At 38.1% G+C, this 24,087-nt stretch overlaps 1 long non-coding RNA gene and 1 pseudogene across 1 annotated transcript; both read left to right on the top strand.

Annotated features, from left to right (window-relative positions):
- Positions 1-765: 765 nt before the first annotated feature.
- LOC134375185 (uncharacterized) lies at positions 766-9,692 on the top strand. The gene is made up of 3 exons (XR_010023383.1): positions 766-845; positions 1,220-1,309; positions 9,630-9,692. It is a non-coding gene; the product is annotated as an uncharacterized LOC134375185 (long non-coding RNA).
- Positions 9,693-12,274: 2,582 nt separating this feature from the next.
- The window catches only part of LOC134375184 (rho GTPase-activating protein 20-like), a 150,087-nt pseudogene continuing 138,274 nt past the window's right edge, over positions 12,275-24,087 (top strand).

The raw sequence follows: 24,087 nt of genomic DNA, 5'->3' as shown, positions 1-24,087 counted from the left end.
TCACCATCTTGTGGGTGCTTTCAACATTTCTTTATCAATCATTTTTTTGACCAGAAAAGATGTAATAAAGATATAGAAGATTTGAAAACAAAGGTAATAAGCTTGATTACTGAATATGTATAAAATCCTCCTTCATTTTATTAAAGAGTAAACAGGGGCCGAGCCCGTGACGCGGCGCACTCGGGAGAGTGCAGCGCTGGGAGCGAGGCGACGCTCCCGCCGCGGGTTCGGATCCTATATAGGAATGGCCGGCCAGTGCACTCACTGGCTGAGTGCCGGTCACGAAAAAGACAAAAAAAAAAAAAAAGTTTAGTATGACGTCACCATAGTAACGGCAACCAGTACGCAGGCGTTCTTTTAAAGACTGGGTGTGCTCCTGCAGTCGCTGAACCTGCCCTCCCCCTCAGACCGCCTTGTCTCCATTTCCCCGAGACTGCTCCTCCCCGTGGAAGCCAAATCGCCAGTCACCGCCCGCCTTTTCCTTGACGTCATTGGAGCGCGCCAGGTTTCAAAGGCTCGGGGGCGGGCTCCTGGATTCGCGCATGCGTCCCTGTGCGCTTTCCCCAGGCTGGTTCGGCCATCTTTCAGTGCCGCGCCTCCGCCTGGCCTTAGGTATCTCGTGTTTCGGGGCCGTCTGTGCTGTAGCCGCCGCCGCCGCGATGGGCAAAACTGCTGACTCCCGGACTCCGGGAGCCCTACCCGACCCGGTGCGGAGCTTTAATTGCTGGAAGAAAAAACACAGCCATAGGCAGAACGGAAAGAAGCTGTTGAGGAAGCAGCTGAAGAAGCCCGAGTGGCAGGTTGAGCGCGAGGGTATCAGCCGCCTTATTCAGAACTACGAGAAGGTGAGGATGGAGCTGGGGAGGAGGCGCGGACCGGCCCCTGCCGCGCGCGGAGTGGGCCGGCAGCGGGGGGCGGACCCGTCCCTGGGGACCCGGCCTGGGGAGCATGCCGTAAGTCCACTGGCTGGAGAAGGGAACGGGGTGGGAGTTGTCACCGGAAGCCCTGTTAAGGCCCCAGGAGTGGTCCAGTGGGTGCCACAACCCAGGCCTCTCCACCGTCGTCTCCACACTTAAAAAATGTTAGAAATGCAATGGTACTTAAGGGCAGGGAGACTAATGCTGTAAAACTTATAGTAATATTTATAGTAATAATACAACAGTAATGGTAATAACGACACCTACATTTTAAATCACGTATTAATTATTTGACTTCTTAGGTATGGATCCGAATATTCCCATATTACAGATGAGAAAATTGAGGCTCCAAGAGGATACGAAAACTTATCCCAAGTTCTCACACTTAGCAGGTATTTGGAATTGGATCCTAGACTCATGTCTTTCTAATTGCAAAGCTTCTGCTTTTGATGGTTAAGACAGACTGTCCCTCAACATCATCCATCCTCCTTCCTGTGCGCATCTCATTTTCTCCACTTGCTCATGTCGCTATCAAAGAATTGGTGTAGAAAAGTTAGATTGTTGGTCTGTTCCTGTTGCCTATCATCCCCAATATTGTAGCTTATGTTCCCAGATAAGTATCCTTGTAGTTAGGACTTTGACCTCTTAACCTCTTTCCCCCTCAAGATCCTTAGGTCCTTCAATTCCTCTCCTCCTTCCCCCAAATCCCATGGCCTTCACCCACCGAACTCAGCCTGCTCACCCAACTCAGCGACTGCCCCCTTCTAGCACAGTATAGTCAGGTATTTAACAGGTGGAATATTCCTGGAATTTAAGTCATCATGGGTCATCCTGGTGTAGTCTTCCTTTAAATGACCCTGAGATTAACAATAAAGTTAGAGCTTAGAGTTTGAGAGTTTGGGCTTTGGAGTTCAGATGATGATTTGATCCCGGCTCCTGCTCACCAGATGTGTGACTCTGGGCAAGTTACTCTGTTTGCTTCCTTTTTCTTGTCTTTAAAAGGTGTAATAATAGTACCTACCTTATAAGTCGTTATGGGGATTTAGTAAGATAATGCATGTGAAGCATTCTGCACAACACCTGGCACATAGAGATATTCCATATATTCGCTGTTATATCATTACTGCTACTGTTGTATACAAAGCACTTCAAGAAGGCACTGTAAAGTAAATTGCTATTAGATTTCATTTCGAACTGTGAGTAGAATTGCCTAGGGAGTATAGCCTCAGCCCTTTTTTGGTTTATTCCTGTGTACCAGTGACTTCTTATTGTGTTGGGCCCAGAGCTCTTCTGAGTTCGTATTCTTATTTCTGACTATACTGGATGTTTTACCTAATAGAGTCACAGGATACGTTAAGTGCCAGAAGTCATTTTCTTTTCCCTCATACCTCAGCAACCCCTCCTAAATCCATAATCCTATGTATTAGTTTCCTGTTGCCATTCTAACAAATTACCACAACCTTGGTGGCTTAAAATAATAGAAATTTATTCTCTCACAGTTCTGGAGACCAGAAGTCTGAAATCAGTTTCACTGGGCCAAAATCAAGGCATCATCAGGTCCATGATCCCTCCAGAGGCTCTAGGGGAAAATCTGTTCCTTGCTTCTTGTAGCTTCTCGTGGCTGCCAACATTCCTTGGCTTGTGGCTGTATAACTCCAATCTCTGCCTCCGTGGACATGTTGCCTTCTTCTGTTCTCTGTCAAGTCTGTCTCTGCTGTCCTTTTATAAGGACACTTGTGGTTGCATTAGGGCCCGCTTAGATAATCCAGGATAAAATTTCCCTATTTCAAGAAGTGTGATTAATTTTTATCACACCTGCAAAGTCACTTTTTCCCTATAAGGGAACATTCATAGGTTCCAGGGGTTAGGTAGGGCATCGACATATTTGGGGACCATCTTTTAGCTTAGCACATCCTAGCTCCACCATCTAAGCAGACCATTGAGCCAGAAAACCTAGAAGAAATCCTAGACACTTCTCTTTTACCCATTCTTATAACCATCTGACTGATCACACTGGTGATCTATTCTGCTTCTTAAATTTCTCAAGTGCATCTCCATCTCTACTGCTATCCCCTAGGTCAGGCCTCATCATCTCTTGTCTAGAATACTTCGGTAGGTGTCGCTTACAGCAGGGGTCAGCAAACCTTTTCTGTAAATGATAGTACATGTTTTCAGCTTTGCAGGTCATAAGGGTAGAACTATTCAACTCTGTCCTTGTAACACAAAAGCTGCCATAGAAGTATGTAAATGAGTGAGTATCGTGTTCCAGTAAAACTTTAATTAGTGAAACAGGTGGCCAAGGGGATTTGGCTCTTAGGCCTTTTACATCCCTAGTCTATTCTCAATCATTTTACTCCTGATTAAAACCTTTACTTGGCTCACAGTTACTTTCAGGAAAATTTTCAAACAATGTGTCAACATGTTCTAGTCTATTGAAAAACTAAGTTATTTGTGGTCAGGTAGACCTGTTTTAAATCTCACTGAATTTAGGTATTGACTAGCTGCATTTCTTAATGTTCGTTGAGTCTCAGTTTCCCAATTCAACAAACAGATTATTAATCACCCAGAGGTTGTAAGGTTCAAATAATGTATGTAAACCAAGCAGTACATGACAAGCACACATGAAGGAATGATTTGCAGTTTGGTGAATTGGCCATGTTTCTTGATGCTTCTTGATGTTTCTTCTCCAGTACTTGATGTTTTCACTGCTTGTAGTGAGCATTCCCATTCTCCCACCCACCCTAGGGATACGTAGTACTTGTCCTTCATGATTTGTTTTACACTTCTCTTATTGACCTCCCCAGGCAGAGTTAGGGCTGCTGTGCATCTGTAGGGTTGTGTAAATACCTTTATTATAGCATTTATGACCTGGCTGTGATGATTTGCTTCTTTATTTAACTTCTTTAACTGCCTGCTAGATCATGAACCTCTCAAGTTCAGAGACCAGTGATATACAGTCATCCCTAGGTATTCATAAGGGATTGGTTCTAGGACATCTCTCCCCCTGTCCCCCCCCCCAACTGTATACCCAAATCCATTGCTCAAGTCCCTCATATAAAATGGCATAGTATTTGCATACAACCTGTGCATGTCCTCCCATATACTTTGTCATCTCTAAATTATCTGTAATATTTAATACAATGTAAATGCTGTGTGAATAGCTGTTATACTGTATTGTTTAGGGAATAATGGCAAGAAGAGCCTGTACATGTTCAGTACAGACACAACCATCTGTTTTTTTTCTTGAATGTTTTGGATCTACATTTGGTTGAATCCATGGATGTGGAATGGATGTGGAACCCACAGATATGGAGGGTCCACCGAAGTCATCTTTGCTCTCCTGAGACTGGTAGCACAGTGCTTGTCCTTGAGGAGGTGCTCAGTCAGTGTTGAGATGATGTTTGGTGTAAGATTAGACCTTTTCCAGAGGCTTTGCTCTGGTTGTAGCATTGGCTCATTCTTTTTGGTCTCTTGTTTTAATGATAATTCGTAACATTTATCAAACTTTTGTACATGTTGACTTACCATATCCTCATAACAAACAACCATGTGAAATTGTTCCCATTACACGGATGAGAAGACATTAAGGCATAGCAAGGTTAAATTATTTGCACAAGGTTAAATAGCTAGTGAAAAAGGAGTTCTAGCCCAGGCAGTCTAGGTCTGACACCAGACTCCAAACCACCGTACTTTACTGAGATTCATTTGTTAAACAAATGTTTAAATTCCAATCTTTTCATTAAGTTGAAGGAATAGCTCTTTTTCCTCTGAGCATTGTTCTGTTTTATTTTTCTAATTTTAGACATATTTTAAGATTTGGTCAAGAAATAATGGGGCCAGCAATACTAGCATGTAATCATTTAAATAGCAGATTTGTTACTCTCTTGGTAACCAAGGTGCAGACTCCTCATTGTGTGGCTCCTCAGGTGGTAGCATTGGGGAATACAACTTTTATTATAGAGCCAGGGTACAGGGTGGTGCTTAGTTGCCTCACTGGTGAAATACTGAACAATTGGATTTATAAACCTTTGAAACAATTTGACAGGCACTTGTTGAGGCCTATGTAAATGTACATAGGAAAAATTCATATCTGGGTCCCTAGGGAACGGTGATGCAGTGGAGTGCGGTTGATACATTTTGACAAATTTTATAATAGTAAATATGTATAAAATGTTATAATAGTAAATAGTATATAGGTAACTCAGTGCTGTGGAGTTAGAGGATGGTGTAATTAGGGGGAAAAGGTTGAGTTACTGGGCAAGGTGCTCCTTCTGGCCAAATGTATTAGAAAAACCGTGTTTCCTCTGGACTTGCTGTCTTCTTCCTGGTGGTTGCAGCCTCAGGCAGGCCTGGTTTGGGGAGCTGGGTGGATGGGTTCAGCCCACCATACCTCAGCTTTACCAGCTGCCTTTGTGCTGTGTGCAAGCTGTCCAGCTGTTTGTGGTAGCCATGAGTGGAGCTCATTCTCTCTTTTTTTTTTTCTTTTGACACCTCGAGATCATTGGGTAGGAGCTAGTTCTTGAATGATGAGTTCACCAGATGGAAAAGATTGGCAAGGACATTCTAGGTGGAGGAGCAACATGAGGAAATACAAAGAAATGTGAAAATGCATAGAGTTTTTTGAGGGAGGAAATACTCCTTGGAGTGTTGCATGCGTTCCTGCATTGGCTTCATATGGGTTGGAGAAGAGATTTTTTTTTGCAGGTGGGTTGTGAGTGACTCTCGAGGCTGTGGTAAGCAGAATAACAACCTAAAGATGTCTGCATCCTAATCCCTGGAACCTGTGAATATGTAAGATGGCAAGGGGTCAGTTAATCAGCTGACCTTAAAGTAGGATGCTTAGCCTAGGATATCCAGGTAGGCCCATTATAATCATAAGGGTCCTTAAAAGTGGGAGGCAGCACAGTCTGTGTCAGTGTGATGTGGCAAAGACTTGATGGCCATTGTTGGCCTTAAAGATGGGAGGGGGAACATATCTTAGAAATGTGGGCAGCCTTTAGAAGCTGGAAAAGGCTAGGAAATGGACTCTCCCTTAGAGCAATCAGAAAGAATTCAGCCTGGCTGACTTTTTTGTTTTAGCCAAGTAAAACCCAGTTTGGATTACTGACCTCCAGAACTGTAAGATAATACATTTGTGTGGGGTTAAGCAACTGTAGTAATTTGTTATAGCAACAGTAAGAAATTTATACAGAGGCCATGCTCAGAGACTTTATCTGGAAGCAATGGGAAGTCTGGTGGCAATTAGAGAATATGTCCCAGTTATAAAGGTTCTGGAGGCTGAGACCAGGTAGAAGACTATTGGTGTAGCCTAGGTCTTGGGTCCTCTGAGAAGCAGATGGCAAGATGGGATTCGATGAATTGGAGATTTATCGGGGAGAAATGCCTGCGAAGGATGAAGGAAAGAACAGGAATAGGAAGGGAGAGGAGAGGAGGAAAGAAGGAACAGGTAGGGAGTCTGACTGTAGCACAGTTGTAAGAAAGCTTCAGCCAGCTGATGGGGAGTTTCTGTTCCAAAGTTGTCAATTAGAGGAACCCCCCCAGCCTGCAGTAATACTGCTACTGAACTTAGTCACTGACTAGGAGCAGCCAGGGAAAGCATGGTGTTTTCAGTGGTGGATCTAAAGGGGTGACAGCTGGCAGGGTCAGTCGGCTGTGCTCCCCGCAGTAGGAGATCTGGCTTGTGTCTTTCTAAGGACATCACATACGGTGTATGTGATGGAGAACTGGAATTGAGGCTTATTGAAAAGTGATGAACTATTTGTTGTAGTTCAGCAGCTGTTTTCACTGCTGGATGGCTCAAAGTCTGTATCTGGGATTCACTGAGATTTTTACGATAATCACCTGTGCTATATAGAAACTCAGCATTCTAATCCTGCCTTTTTTTCCAGTTAAAATTTGGTCTGGTGTGATTTGAGGCACATTGCTTTTCTCCTCTTGATTGCAATAGGTGGAGCACTCTAGGAAGGTTTTATACTTTTTTCTCTAGGCATTATTCACTTTTGTGAGAAATAGCTATTATCAGAGAGAGGTGGAAGAAGGTGGTTAAGTGATATTCACTCTGTTCTCCCCTCTGCCCCCTCCAACTTTTCCACAACCGTTGGGAAGTCTTTAGAAAGGACTTTCCTGACTTAAGAAGAATAATGATACAGATTTTAGTGAGAGTGTGAGGATTGTGGAGACAGGAGTGAATCCCCCCATCCTCAAGCAAAAGATAGTGTTATTCTGTTTATAGGAACCACAGCCGTCTTCTGCTGTGTATACACCTTCTGCTGTATATAGTACTTCTGCTAAGTATTGCTTGGACTGTAACAGACTCTTCTAGAGCCAGGTTGGTAAACTTCTTCTGTAAAGCCAGATAAACTTAGGCTTTGTGGGCTACACAATCTCTGTCACAACTGCATAAACAATATGTAAATGAATGGTTGTAGCCGTGCTCCAATAAGACTTTTCTTACAAAAACAGGCAGCAAATTGGGATTGGCCTGCAGGCTGTAGTTTGCTGACCCCCTGTTCTAGAGCATCAGCAGGATCAAAATTTCTTTCTCTTTCTTTGGTGACCTCTTTTTTTTTCTACTAGTTTAATTCAGTGTGTTGTTTTCTTTTTAAATGCATTATTCTTTTTTTTTTAATTTTTAACTTTTTTGTTTTGCCATTAAACAATGTAAACTTTTTTTTTTGTCGCCCTTTGCCAATTTCTCCCTAATTCTCCCCCTCCCCCTTTCCCACCTCTGGTGGCCTCAGCTTTGTTCTCTTCTTCTGAAAGTTCAAGGAATTATTGATTGTTGTATCTTTCTTTTTTTTTCCCCTCAGCTCCTACTTATGAGGGAGGACATGTGGTATTTCTTTCTGTACCTGGCTTATTCCACTTAACATAATTTTCTCTAAGTTTGCCCATGTTGCTGCAAATAGCAGAATTTCATTCCCTTTTATGGCAGACTAGAATTCTATTTTGTATGTATGCCACATTTTCCTTATCCAGTCATTTGTCGATGAACATTTAGGTTGGATCCAACTCTTAGTTGTTGTAAATAGAGCTGCAGTAAACATAGGAGTGCAGGAATTCCTTCGACATGATGATTTCCATGCCTTTAGGTATATACCCAGCAGTGGAATTGCTGGATTGTATGGCAGTTCTACCTGTAGTTGTTTGAGGAAACTCCATACTGTTGTCCATAATGGCTGTACAAATTTACAGTCTCACTAACAGTGTAGAAGTGTTCCCCAGTGACCTCTTTTTAAGATTATGATGTTGTTTTATATTGTAATGGTTGACAGTAGAATGTTGGAACAGTTTCACTCTTCGAAGATTCCTCTCTAAGAGGTTTACAGACTTTAGAAAAATGTGCAGTATTTTGTTTGAGGAGCCCACCTTGCCTGTGCTGTGTCTCTTGATGGGGATCATAGAGGGTGTTGCCAGTCTACCTCCTCCTGTAGGCATTCCGTTCCCTGTGAAAACAGCTTTCTAGCTGATAGTACAACAGTGCAAGGATGACCACACCTAATTTTAATGTCCTGTTTGGAAGATTATCCACTGAAGTTTCTTGCTGGGACAGGATGTCATTTGAATAAGTCATTCTTTTTTTAGTATATGTGCTGCCAAAACAAGCACTGAGTAATCATTCTTCTAATGCTAGTACACTGATTCTGCCTCCTCTCATAATGTCTGAAATGATTTGTAAGGATTATGACAACGTTTTAACATTTGTGTTTTCAGTATTTGTGGGCAGAGAGTAACCCTGGCCTGGGTTACATCAAGAACGCTGGGAAAGATAATGTGTAGATTGTGAAATGAAATACAGCTGCCATCCCTTTGCTGCCTAGAGTGTAACTTAAAAAAATGAGCATTACAGATGCAACTTTCCCCTTTTGTGAATCACGAATAATTTGGCGGCATATTCCCAGATATGAGCAGTAGTTCCTGTGTTCAGTATCTGTAATAAAATAATTCTTCTGAGCAGCTGAAATGAAATTCAGAAAATTGGATTTATGCTAATAAAGAACATTAGTAATGAAGATTTGGATAATGCAAAGTTAAAGGGCAAAACATTACTTATCATGGCATCAGAGCATGACACAGACATTTCTCCTGATTTCTTTGAAATAATACTGTTCCTTTAGTATACCCCCAAAATGAGTAGTTTATCAGGTTGGATTTCATAGGCCACTGATTTATGATTAAAATTTTGAAAAGATTGTGCTCACAAGATCTACTTCTTTCAACTAAGATCTACTTTTTTCAATCTTTTGTAGAAGTTGTGCATATAGAACTATTTTCATCGTGGTCTGTGGCTTGTAGTCATTTTGTCCCTTATTTTTTTTACACTGATATCCCTTAAAGGATGACTGAAAGTAAATTTTCTTTCTAAAGTTGAGGTGGTGATGACTTACTGTGTTAATATCTTGGAGGTGAAGGATGTTGAAGGTATTAATGTATGTTACTCACATGTCTAGTAATTTATTTATTTTTTAATCAACTTAAATGGTTTTACAGACTTACAGTTTTGATTCAGGACAGCTTCCTCAAGGCAAATTTCCTTTCAGAGGGAATGATGACTTTTAATTAGCAGTGATGATTGAATTTAATCCTGCCATACCAAGGATGAGCTAGGCAGTACAAGTTAGAGAAAAAGTGATTTCATTGTGAAATAAATGAATTATCCTGTAGGTTATTTTGTCTTTTCTGACATTGTCCCCTTTTGTCCTTTTTTTCTAGATAAATGTAAATGAAATCACCAGATTTTCAGATTTCCCCTTGTCCAAAAAAACATTGAAAGGTAGGTATATGGTGATCTTGGGACATGTTATTGGATTTCTTGATGCTTTTTTATAAATCAGAGAGGATTTAGGGAGTTTAACCTGAAAAATCTTACTTTGATATCATGAAAACCAATTAAAAATGAGCAGTATTAATTTGAGTTTTAACAATCTGTCAGTCTCATGATTTCTAGACCAAAGAACATTGAAAAAAAAAAAAAAGATGCTAGGAGCCTCTGAATAATTAAAATGAAACCTAATCGTGTTAGTTAAAATAAGCAAAGGAACAAACAAAAATTTGATACCCTTTGTATTGGTTTGCTAGGGTTGCCAAAACAAAATACCTAACTAGGTGTCTTAAATAACAAATTTATTTTTTCATAGTTCTGGAGGCTAGAAGTCTGAGAAGAAGGTGCTGTCAGGGTTGGTTTCTTCTCAGGGCCATAAGGGAGGGATCTTTTTCAGGCCTCCCTCTTTGGCTTGTGGACAACTGCCCTCTTGCTGCCCCTCTGTCTTTTTTTTTAATTGACAAGAATTGTATGTGTTGTATACAACATAATGTTTTGAAATATGTATCAGAGTACTTTGAAAAGGTTGTGGAAAAATGGAATTAAAATGTAATATGAATCCTTCCATGAACTTTTTGAAGGCTCCTCATATATGTTGTGGAATGGTTAAATAAAGCCAATTAACATTTGCATTCCCTCACTTTTTTTTTTTTTTTTTTTGGTAAGAACACTTAAAATTTACTCTTACTCTTAGCAGTTTTCAAGTATACAGTATATTATAAGTAACTATAGTCACCATGATGCACAATAAGCATCTTGAACTTATTCTTTAAAGGCTGCATAGTATTCCACTGAGTGTATATGTACTGTATTTTCTTTATCCTTTGCTAGACACTTAGGTTGATTTCATGTCTTGGCTATTATGAATAATGCTGCAATGAACATGGGCGTGCACATCTTTCTTCAACATACTGATTTCATATCCTTTGGATATATACCCAGTAGTGGGATTATTGGATCATATTGTAACTTGCTACCTATTCACATGGTTGTCCTTCTATGCATGTCACCCTTGGCGTCAGTTTGTTCAAAATTCTTCTTAAAAAGACGCCAGTCATGGTGGATTAGAGTCTACCCTGAGGGACTCATTTTAACTTAATCCCCTCTTTAAAGGATCTGTCTGTCTCTAAATACAGTCACCTTCTGAGGTACTGGAGGTGAGGACTTCAACAAAGGAGTTTTGGGAAGACACAACTGAGCCTGTAACACTAGGATTTTCTAAAGTATCATTTTCCCTTTCCACACTGCCAGGTTTGCAAGAAGCCCAGTACCGTCTGGTTACTGAGATACAGAAGCAGACCACTGGGTTGGCTTTGCAAGGTAAAGATGTACTTGGAGCTGCCAAAACTGGATCTGGCAAGACTTTGGCTTTCCTTGTTCCGGTAAGTGCTTTACTTATATTGGATCAGATCCTCTATTATACAATTTTATAACATTCTGTACCTTAGGTGCGAATGAGTAATTATGTAAATAGTTGTCTTCATATTGGATTTCCTGGCTAGAATGCAAGCTTTATTAGGAGCCACATCTGTCTTGTTCTCCACCATATTCCCCAGATCCTATTGCACAGGGTGGGCACTCAGAAACGTATTGAATGAATAAATGATTGTGCCTTGACAAGCCTTTACATTCTTGAAGGTTGTTGGGTGTTCCAGTATGGCAATTCAGTGCAGTAGGACTGGTGGGGAAATCTGTTCCTGTTATCACCCTTGCAAACCTGCCAATAGCATTTATTCTTGCTACCTATTTAGGACAAAGCTGAAATATTGTCATGTTAAGGAGATCTGGACATTTGTTAAGAATTTCCTGGGTCATTGACATGTCCCAGTAAAACAGTAGAGCTTCCTAGGAATTCACTTACATCTCAGTTACATAGTTTGTCTCCTAATTTTTGATTGCTACAAAATAATTGTCCCAGAAAAATCACATTTTAGTATTTGTTCCAAGTATTGCAAAATCATTTTGCTCTTAAGTCCTAGTTTTTTTTAAAGCAGAGTATCCATACAGTTAGAGAATTCAGTCAATATATAACTTCAGCAGTAACACAGCTAAAAGTTTATTTTTATGTGGTTATTGCTCAGAAAATGATAAATATTTTTCTTCAGTGTGTTTTAATGGTTTGTGGGCTACACATACCTTTCACTGATATCCAGTCTCCTGATGGGATAGCTCTGGCAGCAGCTGAGCTACCATGGGGCTTCTTTTCCTTTCCTTCTGAGTTAGAGGTGGATGCTTCTGATGGAAGAAAAAGAAACAAAATCTGTTCTTTAGGATTGGATAAAACTTGAGTGTTATGTCTTCTGCTTAGAGGGTGCCTTTGATTTGAGGGGCAATACTGAGATGTGGGTCAAAAAGCTGATTTCTCTAAGGACTTACTGAATATGAGTTTGTTGTCTTTTTTGAGGTGCTGGAAGCCTTATATCGTCTGCAATGGACCTCAACAGATGGGCTGGGGGTTCTGATAATATCACCCACGAGAGAACTGGCCTATCAGACCTTTGAGATTCTCAGAAAAGTGGGAAAGAATCATGACTTTAAAAAAAAAAAAAAAAAAGAATCATGACTTTTCAGCTGGTCTCATCATTGGTGGAAAGGTTTGTCTTTTTGTCCTTTTCCTTCTTTCTTTCCTTCTACCATGTTGAAGCATTGTGGCACTTGACAGGCGAGAGGTGGAGACTTCATCAAAACAGACTGACCTCCTAGGCAGGTCCTCATAGGTAGTGATGCTTTGGTGTGGTGACTGTCATCTAGGGTCTGGTCCCGAAAGTCTGTTTTTGTCAGGGTATCTGAATTGATGAAGCTCTCAGAGATAGATTTACTCTAATCAGCCTATAAATCTACTTATTTATATATATTGGGAAAGATGACATTTCAGGATGTGGACTGGTACCTTTAATAAAATATCTGTCTAGGAGGTTGAATAATTCACAACATTGCTATGTCAGCAGTAGAAGAAAGGAACGTAGATTGTTTTGAGGAGTGTTTATTTTAGGTCATGGTTAAAACTTGCTGTCCAATTTTTGTTCTACTTTATAGTACATTTGGAATGCCTGTATCTGCTAGAATCTCCTCTAGACTGAAGATAAGTTCTTAACTTCTTGAATTTCTATGCAAACATACACAAAAGAGGAAAGAATAGCATCCAGACCCTCATGTACTCATGTACCTGTCACCCAGCTTAACAATTAACAACATTCTGTGGTTCTTGTCTCAAGGAGAGAGAACCTCTAAAATGTAGAGAGCTTGGCTCTTTTTTTTTTTTTTTTCAGTCCACAAAGTGTGGTGAGTAGCGTTGGAGAGCTTGTTGAGTGTTCCTGGGTACTGATTTAAAGAATGGGGGTAATTCTGGGTTTTAAGTCAATTCTGGTGGCCTTAATAGGAAATCAAGACTTACAAATGGAGCATTCATTTAATATATATGGGGGGGTACTTCAAAAAGTTCATGGAAAAATAGAATTAAAAGATAATACAAATCGTTCTATGAAAATTTTGAAGATCCCTGGTGTGTGTGTAATTTTTTTTGTTGTTTTTTGCCTCAAATCTGGGTATGACTAAGAATCTAGAAGACCCCTGTATTAGTCAGGGTTCTCCAGAGAGACAGAATCAATAGGATATGTTATAATTATGAGAGGGATTTATTCGGGGGATAAGCTCACATGGCTATGAAGAAAAGTCCCACGATAGGCTGTCTATAAACCGGATGCCAGTAGTGTGGCTCAGTCCAAGTCCAAAGTCCTCAAAACCAGGGAAGCTGATGGTGTCCTTGGTGTAAGTTCTGGAACCCCAAAACTGAAGAGTCTCAAGTCTGATGTCCAGGAGAGACAGGAGAGAAGAGTGTATCCCAGCTCCAGCAGATCCAGAGAGCGAGCGGTTCACCTCTTTCTTCTGTCTCTTTTGTTCTTTCCGGACCCCCAGAAGATCGGATGGTTCCCATCCATACTGAGGGTGGGTCTTTCACACCCAGGCCACTCAGACTCTCATACTAATCTCTGCTGGAAACACCCCCATGGACACACCTGAAAAGATTGCTTTACCAGGTTTCTCAGCATTCCTTCATCTAACCAAGTTGCCATCTATAATTAACCTTCACAACCTCTGAGCTCTTTAGGTCTTCACTCAGGAATTTGATTTAGCCCCCAAATTTGGATGCACTGCAGAAATAGAAGAGAGAAGTTATGTTTTTTTCCTGAATATGTAAACTGCTATGATAAAATGCCACATGCAGATGGCTTTTTATAGTTTTGGTATACAGGCTGCTCAGTGATGTGTCTGTGTAATCAAAAGAAAGAACTGTTTTCAGGATCTGAAACATGAAGCTGAGAGGATCAACAATGTAAATATACTTGTTTGCACACCGGGTCGGCTTCTTCAACACATGGATGAAACGATATGTTTTCATGCTACTAATCTCCAAATGTAGGTGAGTAACAAATTTCTAATGGAAAATAACTCAGACTGAGGAGAGAGCCATCACATTTTAATGATATAAATGTTATATTAGATAACTATTATGATTAAAAACATTCTGAGGAATAACTTTTAAGTTTTTTGGCATGTGGGCTCCAAACCTAGAGAATACAATTAGCCCTTTTTTTCTTTTTCTTTTTCTTTCTTTTTTTTTTTTAAATATGTACTCTTATATGTGAAATTAGGTACTTCAATATTAGACATTGCCGAGAAGTTTTTAAATCTGTCACAGCCACTTCTGATCACTGAAACGTCAAATTGGCATTTTTTAAAATGAACTTTTTCTGTTTTGCTTGGTGATACTACCTAATGTGTATTCTTTTAATCAACTTTTTATTTTTGAATACTTGTAGATTTGTGGAAAAGTTACAATGATGGTAAGAGTTCCTTTGTTCCCTTCACCCAGTTTTCCCTGATGTTAACATCTTGCTTAACTATGGCATCTTTATCAAAACTAAGATTAATATTGGTATGTTATGTAAATGCCAGGCTTTATTCAGATTTCACCAGTTTTTCCACTGATGTCCTTTTTATTTTTTTAGGGTCCAATCCAGGATACTACATTGCATTTAGCCTGATATATATTTTAAATATTATAGTTCAACTTGCATTTTCTTTTTTAGTTCTTGATGAAGCAGATAGAATCTTGGATATGGGCTTTGCTGATACCATGAATGCTATTATTGAAAATCCTCCCAAGAGACATCAGACTTTACTTTTCTCAGCAACACAAACCAAATCTGTAAAGGACCTTGCACGCTTGAGTTTGAAAAACGCTGAGTATGTCTGGGTTCATGAGAAAGCAAAATATAGGTATGTACTCTTTGATTCAATCAAAAAATCAATGTTCTTTTTTAGTTTAAGAATTTGATATTTTAAATTTATGTTTTCTAGGAAATAAAACGTTTTATGTTATTAGATGTGCTAAGCATAGTAAATATATCAGTTAAAATTACTCAAATTTTGGATATATCTTTAATGTGAGTATGCTCTAAAGCAGCATTTCCCAAAATGTGGTTTGGGAACATTATTTTTTCTATAAGATGTTAACAGGTATTTTACCATTTGCCAGCTCTTCTCTCCTCCCACCACTCCCCCAGATAAATGAGAGAGGGGATGAATTCCTGGATAGATAAATAGCAAATGTTGAGTCAAAGTGAAACAGTTTTTTTTACGTCAAGATTTCTCAGAACCTTTAATGTTTTCATGGATGTTGTGACTCCTCAAAGCAGTGGGAGGTAGATACAGCTTGCTACATTTACCAAAATTATTTGGGTATGTAATCATTCTTTGGCAGTATTACGCAAGACCAATGTGCTATGGAGAACATTTTATCAAATGCATTAAGAGTTAGCAAAATATCTTTGTTTAAAATTGTTTTAGCATCTGTTATTTTGTCTTGGTTTCACTAAAAACTGGAAGTAAAATATGTGTGTTTATGTGACAGTAAAAAGTGTGTGTGTTAGTGGTATGCAAATGGTTGAGGGAAACTGTATTTCGATATGACAATTGGAAGTATGTGTATATTGGGTATGAATCATTATAGATTATGGACATACTTGACTTCCAGAAGAAATGTTTTCCAGTGAATATAAGTTGGATTCTGTGTTGAAGACATTAATATGGATTCAATTGTACCATTATTTGTATCTTAAAACTTTCATTTCTTCTTGCTATGAAATGTTAGTATAACAAGAAATAGATTTGGAAAGTGAATTTGGTTATCCTGTTGGAAAGTCCCTATGTACAGAAAATATAGATATTCAGGCCCACCTTGACCTTCTTCATCAGATGTCTAGGATTAAAAAAGAGCCTAAAAGAGGCCAGACTATATGCTTCCAGGTGATCCTAACAGATAAACTTTGGAGAATCTGAGTACTGGTAGCTTTTGCTATCAAAAACTTGGCAGTGGAACAGGAAGAGATATTTGAGGTATAGTTTCTTTCTTGGCTTACTATTTAGTTGACATTGGTCTTTTAAAGTTGTGTTGAGATAACTATTGAAATTTGTTACAATTAACGTGATAATGTAAAGTCTACTATCTAAGTCTTTTGATTTTTCTCCTTTGTTCTTTTTGCTGTTTGCCTCGTGCTTATTTTCAAAATTCATTAGACACAAATTTTTCAATTATGAATTTCTAAAGCCTTCTATAATTTAAGTTAATTGTGCACAGTATCCCTATCCCTAATTTCTGTAGATGATAGAGTTGGTTATTATCTGTAGGTTATAAAATTTTTAGAGAAAAACTGAATGTGAAGACTTTGATTATATTTTGCAAATGATTGTTGAAATGCAGTTCCATCACTTGTGAAAATGTGGCTTTCAGGAAAAAGGTTTAGAAGGCAGATATGCAGCCACATAATTTATAAAACTACAGGGTGTATGATAGTGACTGCAGTGCTCTGTAGATCCATATTCATTGGAAGCCCTATAAAAAAGCATATGCTGTTGGGAATTTTGTCTGATGTAATTATTGACTTTTCCCCTTTAACAGTTAATACGTCATGACAAGTTATAATCAAGAATATCTTAAGGCATTATAGAATATCTACTCTCACATTATGAAGGAACTGGAAATTAAATTTTAAAAATTCACATCTTCTTGAAGTTGTATGTCACACTATACTTAGAAAAAGTGTAAGTTTTTTCTTTATATTGCTATATGTAGACAAATAGTGCTTCTAATGTTTTTATTTTTAAGAGAAAATAGTTGCCTTTGGGCCATAGTGACTTCCTGTTTTCCAGTGACTATAAGTTGAATTCTGTGGTACATTATAAAAAATTTCAAATTTGAGATACATATTTTGAGTTTATATTATTTGAGATACATACAAATTTAGTATTAAATTTTCTGTTAACTTGAAACATTAATCATTATAAAATGTTCCTTTTTATTTTTACTAATACTTTTTGCCCTTAAAGTCTAGTTTGATTGCTGTTAGTCTGCCGATAGCAGCTTTCTTTTGGTTAGTGTTTGCATGGTGAATCTTTCCCATCCTTTTTCTTTCTACGTTGTGTACACCCTTAACAGTTTTAGATTTGTCTTTGTAAGTAGCATATTGATTTTTATCTTGTATGATAATTGCTTTTTAACCTGGGTGTTTTCTTCTTGCATTTTTGTGCTTCCATTTGAGAATTTTTCTTTTAGTCAACGAATTTTCTTTTAGTACATGTTTGTTAGTGAAAAATTCTGGTTTGACTTTTCTGAAAACCTCTTTATTTTTTGAAGGCTGTCTTGGCAATTTTTTTTTTTTTTTTTTTTTGCTTTTCAAAGGTATCTTCTATTGTGCTCTAGTTTCCATTATTTCTGTTAAAGTCAGCTGACAGTTCTCTTGTTCCTTTGAAGGTATTATTATTTTTTTTTTGTAAGATTTTTCTCTTTGGTTTTTACTAAAAATCCTTTGTGCTCCGCCTATTCACTCCTCCTTAATGCCTGGCAACCAATGGCCTTTCTACTGTCTCCATCTTTGTCTTTTCCAGAATGTCATATAGTTGGAATTATAGTGTATATATCTTTTTCAGATTGGCTTCTTTCACTTAGTAATATGCATTTAAGATTCCTCCAGGTCTTTTCATGGCTTGAGAGCACGTTTCTTTTTAGCGCTGATTAGTATTTCATTGCCGGGATGTTACAATTTATTTATCCATTCACCGACTAAAGCACATCTTGATTATTTTCAAGGTTTGGCAATTATGAATAAATAAAGCTGCTATAAACATCCATGTGTAGGTTTCTGTGTGGACATTAAGTTTCAGCTCCTTTGGGTAAATACCAAGGAGCACAATTGCTAGACCAGATGGTAAGAGTATGTTTAGTTTTGTAAGGGGGAAAAAACAACAACAACAAAAAAACTGCCAAACTGTCTTCCAAAGTGGCTGGACTATTTTTTGCATTCCCGCCAACAGTGAGTGAGAGTTCCTGTTGTTCAGCATTGGCAGTGTTTGGTGTTGTCCGTGTTCTGGATTTTGGCCATTCTAATAAGTGTACTAGTATCTCATTGTTCTGATTTGCATTTCCCTATGACATATTGTGTGGAGCATCTTTTTATTTATTTGATTGTGTGTAGGCTGGGAATGAGCATCTTTTCATATGTTCATTTGCCATCTGTATAACCATCCTCTTTGGAGAGGTGTCTGTTAAAGTCTTTGGCCCATTTGATTGAGTTGTTTGTTATTGAGTTTTAAGAGTTCTTTGTATATTTTGGAGAACAGTCCTTTATCAGATGTCTTTTGCAATTATTTTCTCCCATTCTGTGGTTTGTCTTCTCATTCTCTTGATGGTATCTTTCACAGATCAGAAATTTTTACTTTTGGTGAAGTCCAGCTTATGTTCTCCTTTTGTGGATTGTGACTTTGTCTTATCTAAAACCAGTTGACTTCTAGTTTTTGATTGTTTCCCTTTTTTCCCTGTCAATATAAACACAGATACACACAGGTGCACATGTGTATGCGTATGTGTTGTATATGCGCACCCTGATAAATAGTACCAAACTATGTTCTGTTTTGCTACTGGCTTCTTAACAATGTATCATAGAGATTGCTCCACAGCAGTATATGGATAGATTTCTCATTCCTTTTTTATAGTTGCACGATATTTAATTGTGTGGATATACAATAGTTTATTCTGTGAGTTCCCAACTGATGGACATTTGGGTTGGATTTTCATCTTGTTTTTGTTTTTTATTGGAGTATTTTTGGAATAGAATCCTAAAAGTAGGTTTACTTAAAGAGCAAGTGCATGTGTATTTCTCTCCAACATTTTAATATGAAATTTCAAAAATGCAATAAGTACAAAGACTTTAACAGTAAACACCTTATACCTACACCTGGATGCTACCTAATTTACTAGCCATTTATCCATCCCTCTAACTGTATATTAACTCCTCTCATTTTTTGATGCATTTCAAAGTAAATTGCAGATATCTGTCTACATCCCCCTAAGTACTTCAGCACACCTATCACTAATGAGAGTTCAGTATTTGTATAGATTTTCTTTTTTTGATGTAAAATTTACATATAATGAAAAATGCAAATTCAAAGTGTACATTTGCTGAGTTTTAATGAATGTATATATCTCTGTAACCCAAACCTCTGATAAGATATAGAACATTGCCATTAGCCCAGCAAGTTCTCTTGTGCCTCTTTTTAGTTCACCCTTGGCCCTACACTTTCAGAGGTGACCACTATTTGCATATATGTCTGTGTGTGTGTGTGTGTGTGTGTGTGTGTGTGTGTGTGTGTGTGTGTGTTTGACATATAATCTATAAGGGATTTTGAATGTATTTTAAAGTCATGTGTTGGATTTACTTTTTTAAGGAACAATAGAGAAAAGATCTCTTTTTGACGTATGTGTGTGGGAAATTTGTTTGAGAGATGTGCCACCATAAAAATTTGTTTCCTTTTTTGGTCTGGATTTCGAAGTTACTACCATGGCATACTTTTAATGTTTTTCCTCCCCTTAATTCCACAAGCACCCCTGCCACTTTGGAACAGAATTACATAGTTTGTGAGCTGCAGCAAAAAATAAGTGTGCTATATTCCTTCTTGAGAAGCCATCTGAAAAAGAAGAGTATTGTATTTTTCTCCAGTTGCAAAGAGGTACTGACTGTTTATTTTCTTTATGAACTTATTGATGTTGAATCATCCCTTTTGAGATATCACATTTCGGTTACACAAATAATTGTGTCATATGAGAAACACAGTGCTAGGTGTGGCAATGGATCTGTAGATAATAAGAATCCCGTGTCTTTTTGTAAAGGAATCTGTGGATGGGACTTTAATCTGGATGAGGGCAGAAACTGTCTTTTCTTCAGTATTGTGGTAGGTGCTAACAATACTGGAAACGTAGTAGCTCTCACATATTGGTAGAATGAACAATTGGCAGCTAGGCTAAGCAGAGGTCTTTATAATCTGACACCTCCCATCCCCTCCATGGATATGGAACTGAGTATTGCGTTTATTTCCGTGCTTCATATCTTTGTTCGTGCTGATCTCTGTTTGGGATGTCCTCTCTGTATCCCTTCACCCTAATTCTGGGGAAATATTTAGTGTTCTTTAAGGCTAAGTTCAGATGTTCCACACGAAAGTCCTTTTCTGACACTTCCATTTTTTAGAATCAGTTGCTCTCTCCCCTGTCCTTCTGTAGTGTTTTGTTTATACCTTTATTTAGTTCATAAACACTTCTTGAACACTATACCAGTGCTAGGAATAAGGGATTCAGAGATGTATGAGGTGTCCATTGACAGGTGACTGGATAAAGACAAGGTGGTATATATACACAATGGATTACTACTCAGCTGTAAAAAGTGAAATCCTATCATCTGTGGCAACATGGATGAGCCTAGAAGACATGAAGTTAAGTGAGATAAGTCAGGCACAGAAAAATAAATACCCCATGTTCTCATGTGTGGGAGCTGGAGAAAAAAATTGAGCTTATAGAAGTAGAGAGTAGAGTTGTGGTTACTAGAGGCTGGGAAGAAAGGGAGGTAGGAAGAGTTAACAGAATCAAAATCACAGCTAGAGAGGAGAAATAAGTTCTGGTGGACTATGGTAGTGGTAGGCATTTATAATTAACAACTTATTGTATATTCTCAAATGGCTAGAAGACAGGAGCTCAAATGTTCTTCTCATCATGAAAATGATAAATTGTGTTGGCGAATATACTAATTACCCTGATAGGATTTCACACATTGTATACATATATTGAAATATAACTCATGTATAATCAATACATGTCAATTAAAAAATAAGTTTTTATTCATCATGAAAAAAAGTTCATGGAAAAATAGAAATAAAAGATAATACAAATCTTTCCATGAACTTTTTGGAGTACTCATGTGAGAAAACTTTGTCTCCTCCCCTAAGGAGAAAGGAGCATGGTCAATTTTGTGTGCCAGTTTTTCTTGTACCATGTTTCAGACTCCTGATCACATACAGTAGTTGGCATCTTGTAGATCATTTCTAGATTTATAGCTTTTACAACAGCTGAGCTTGATAAATATGCAGGTGAGTTTCCCTCCAGCTTGTGGGGAAGATGAATGGTGGTTTGTTTCTCTTGTTGGGTGAAAACACTTGAACTCTATCATTTTACTATGTAAAGAATAACTTCATATTTTTTTAAGACCTATTTTAGATTTTCAGGACTTTATATCTTCTAAAAAAGGATGGTTTTGGTATCTAGATGTTAGGAAATAAATCTGAGAGTCCTGTTAAAGTTTCTGCTTTGTAATACTCTGCTTTTCTTCTTGTCACAGTAGACAAAGTGTCCTTGCTTGTATCTGTGACTAACTCTTCTTGTGTGTTAGACTGTCTTCTCGTGTGCTCAAGTCCTTTGCTACTGCAAATACCCCTTTCTCTCCTGCATTTTCTTTTCTCCCTATCATTCTTTAATATTGCCCATATTAAAAATAAAAAATCCTGTGTCCCTTTCTAGTCACTACCTCTTTTCTCTGCTCTTCTTCATAGCAAATTCTCCTAAAGGCTTATCTCTAATAGCTGAGTCACTTTATCATCTCCTTTTCTCTCCTTAGCCCACCTTTGAGTCAGCCTTTATTAAGGGATGCAGCTTTCCAGAGGTGGTGCTCAGTTATCAGTCTTTATCTTACTTGACCTCTTAGAAGCATTTGGTACTGCTGACCATTTTCTCCCTCTTGAAGCAGTCTTTAGACTGCTGTGACTCCTCAGTCATTAACCTGTCCTCCCCTCATGTTTTCTGACTACTCTAATTTTAACCTCCTCTCCTTGACCTCTGCAGTTTGGAGTGCCTCAGATCACTCTACTCCACTCTTCCCATCTATGCTTTCTTTCTAAGTAACATCATTAGTTTCATGGCTTTAAATTCCATCTATGTGCTAACAACTGCCAAATCCACATCTCAAGCCCTAACTTCTTTCCTGAGCTCCAGACTTGTGTATCCCCTTGACTACTGGGTATGTTGCATACCTACAATGCATCTCAAATTTAACATAGGAAAAGCAATTTAAGAGTTCCTGTCCCTATGTCTTCCTCCCCCAACTCTTCCCCATCTTGATAAATGACTGAATCCTTAATTCCTGTCTGTCTTCATCCCATATTAAATCTATCGGTAACTCATAAGCTCTGTCACTTCTCACCCCCTCCCATGCTACAGTGCAGTCTGAACCATGCTTAACTTTGTCTTAGCCTTCTAATTTGTCTCCCCATTCTCTCTCTTTCCTGTAGTTTTCCCACGTAATAGCCAGAATGGATCTTTGGAAAGTAGAAACTGGAATATGTCATTGCCTTGCTTAAGACCCTCCAATGACTTTCTATAAATTAGAATTAAACTCCATACTTAGAACTTACATGGCTTTATCCCACATATGTTTTCCCCCTCAGTTAGTTTGTCAATTCAAGGCCAGTCCTGATTCAAGAGATACAGAAAGTTTTTATGAACTCAGTTTACACTTCCTGAGTTTCTATATGTACTTCTTCTGAGATTGATTTGCCTGAGTGCATCTGTGGTCTGGAAATTCTACTTTTCCATCTCCCCTTTCATGGTGGCCCTTTTAATATCTTTACAAAAGACAGGTGTAAGTTCATCTATCCCCAGTCTTACTGGTACATTGTCCCAGAATCAGAACCTTTCACTAGAGTATTGCTATTGAGAAAATGAATGTGTCTGCTGACTCTGTAACACGTGATTTTGCAATTTAGGTGGTGCCCCATTCTTTACCTTCAACAGAATTGAAGAGAGACTTTAATGGAGTTATTAACTGATAGATGATTACAAATAATTTTTGCTGATCTGTCATTATGATTTTTGGCATTTTTTGAAGGAGTTCAGAGTTAAGGTTTCTTCTAGTCCTTTTTCTGTATTTATGTGAACAGATTTTCTTAACTCCTATGTTAGAGAAAATAGGAATAAAATGCTGAACTCTGCCTCAGTCTATCAATCCAGTTTCCGTTTATGAGTATATAAACTAGAGACATAAAACTAAAACAGTAAGCTCCTTCTAGTTCCGTACATTCAGATGTATTTACAATAAAATTTTGTCTTATAGTTATTTATCAAATCCTAACATATTTCTTGTTTTGGTCAGTTTTATACTACTATTATGATAATTTCTCAGTCTGAGAAGAAAGTTAATAAAGCCATATAAACAGAAAATTAAAATAATGTGTATCAATTTTAACTTTTTTGTTGTGGAAACTTATGGATTATGATAACACGATTAATAAGATTTTCAAGCTTAAAACTTAAGATATGGTTCTGTGGGATCAGGAAATAGAAATGAGAGTTAAAGGAGGAAAGGAAGTAAAAGTTCTTTCTGTTAAAGGAGTTTCTTCACATTTTTTGCATGATTGATGGGTATTAAATTGCTTTGCTATTTAGAATCTGTTGGATACGTTTATAAGAGATAAGTGTTTATTTTTAAAACATCAGTATTTATCAGTAATTACATTTTTTGCAACTATTCAATTTTGGAAAAATTTCAGATAACTTAAATGCAAGAAGAGCATTTTTTCCCCAAAAAAATTATTTGAGGAAAAATTCGATCAAAAATGTTTGAAGATCACAACTCAAGACTACATTTCCCTTTCCTCTGCTCAATATTTAAAAAAATATTTTTTTAATTGGTGAAATGTGTGCTCCTTAGTACATTTTTGCTGTTTATTTTGTAAGATTGCTGCCATCTGGCAGTACCAAACTCATTCTTCTGTTAATGCCCAGGTGCAGTATCTATACTGAGTGTTTTGCCGGCTATGTCCTGGTATTTCTATCCTTGCCCTCCATGGTCGACAGCAGCAGATGAGAAGAATGGAAGTCTATAATGAATTTGTCCGTAAGAGAGCTGCAGTGCTCTTTGCTACTGATATTGCAGCTAGGGGGCTGGGTAAGAAAACTTCCTACAGTGAAATTTC

The sequence above is a fragment of the Cynocephalus volans genome, chromosome 4 (assembly GCF_027409185.1).
Source record: "Cynocephalus volans isolate mCynVol1 chromosome 4, mCynVol1.pri, whole genome shotgun sequence".
In the NCBI taxonomy this organism is placed as follows: domain Eukaryota; kingdom Metazoa; phylum Chordata; class Mammalia; order Dermoptera; family Cynocephalidae; genus Cynocephalus; species Cynocephalus volans.
This window is presented reverse-complemented; position numbering and strand designations above follow the sequence as displayed.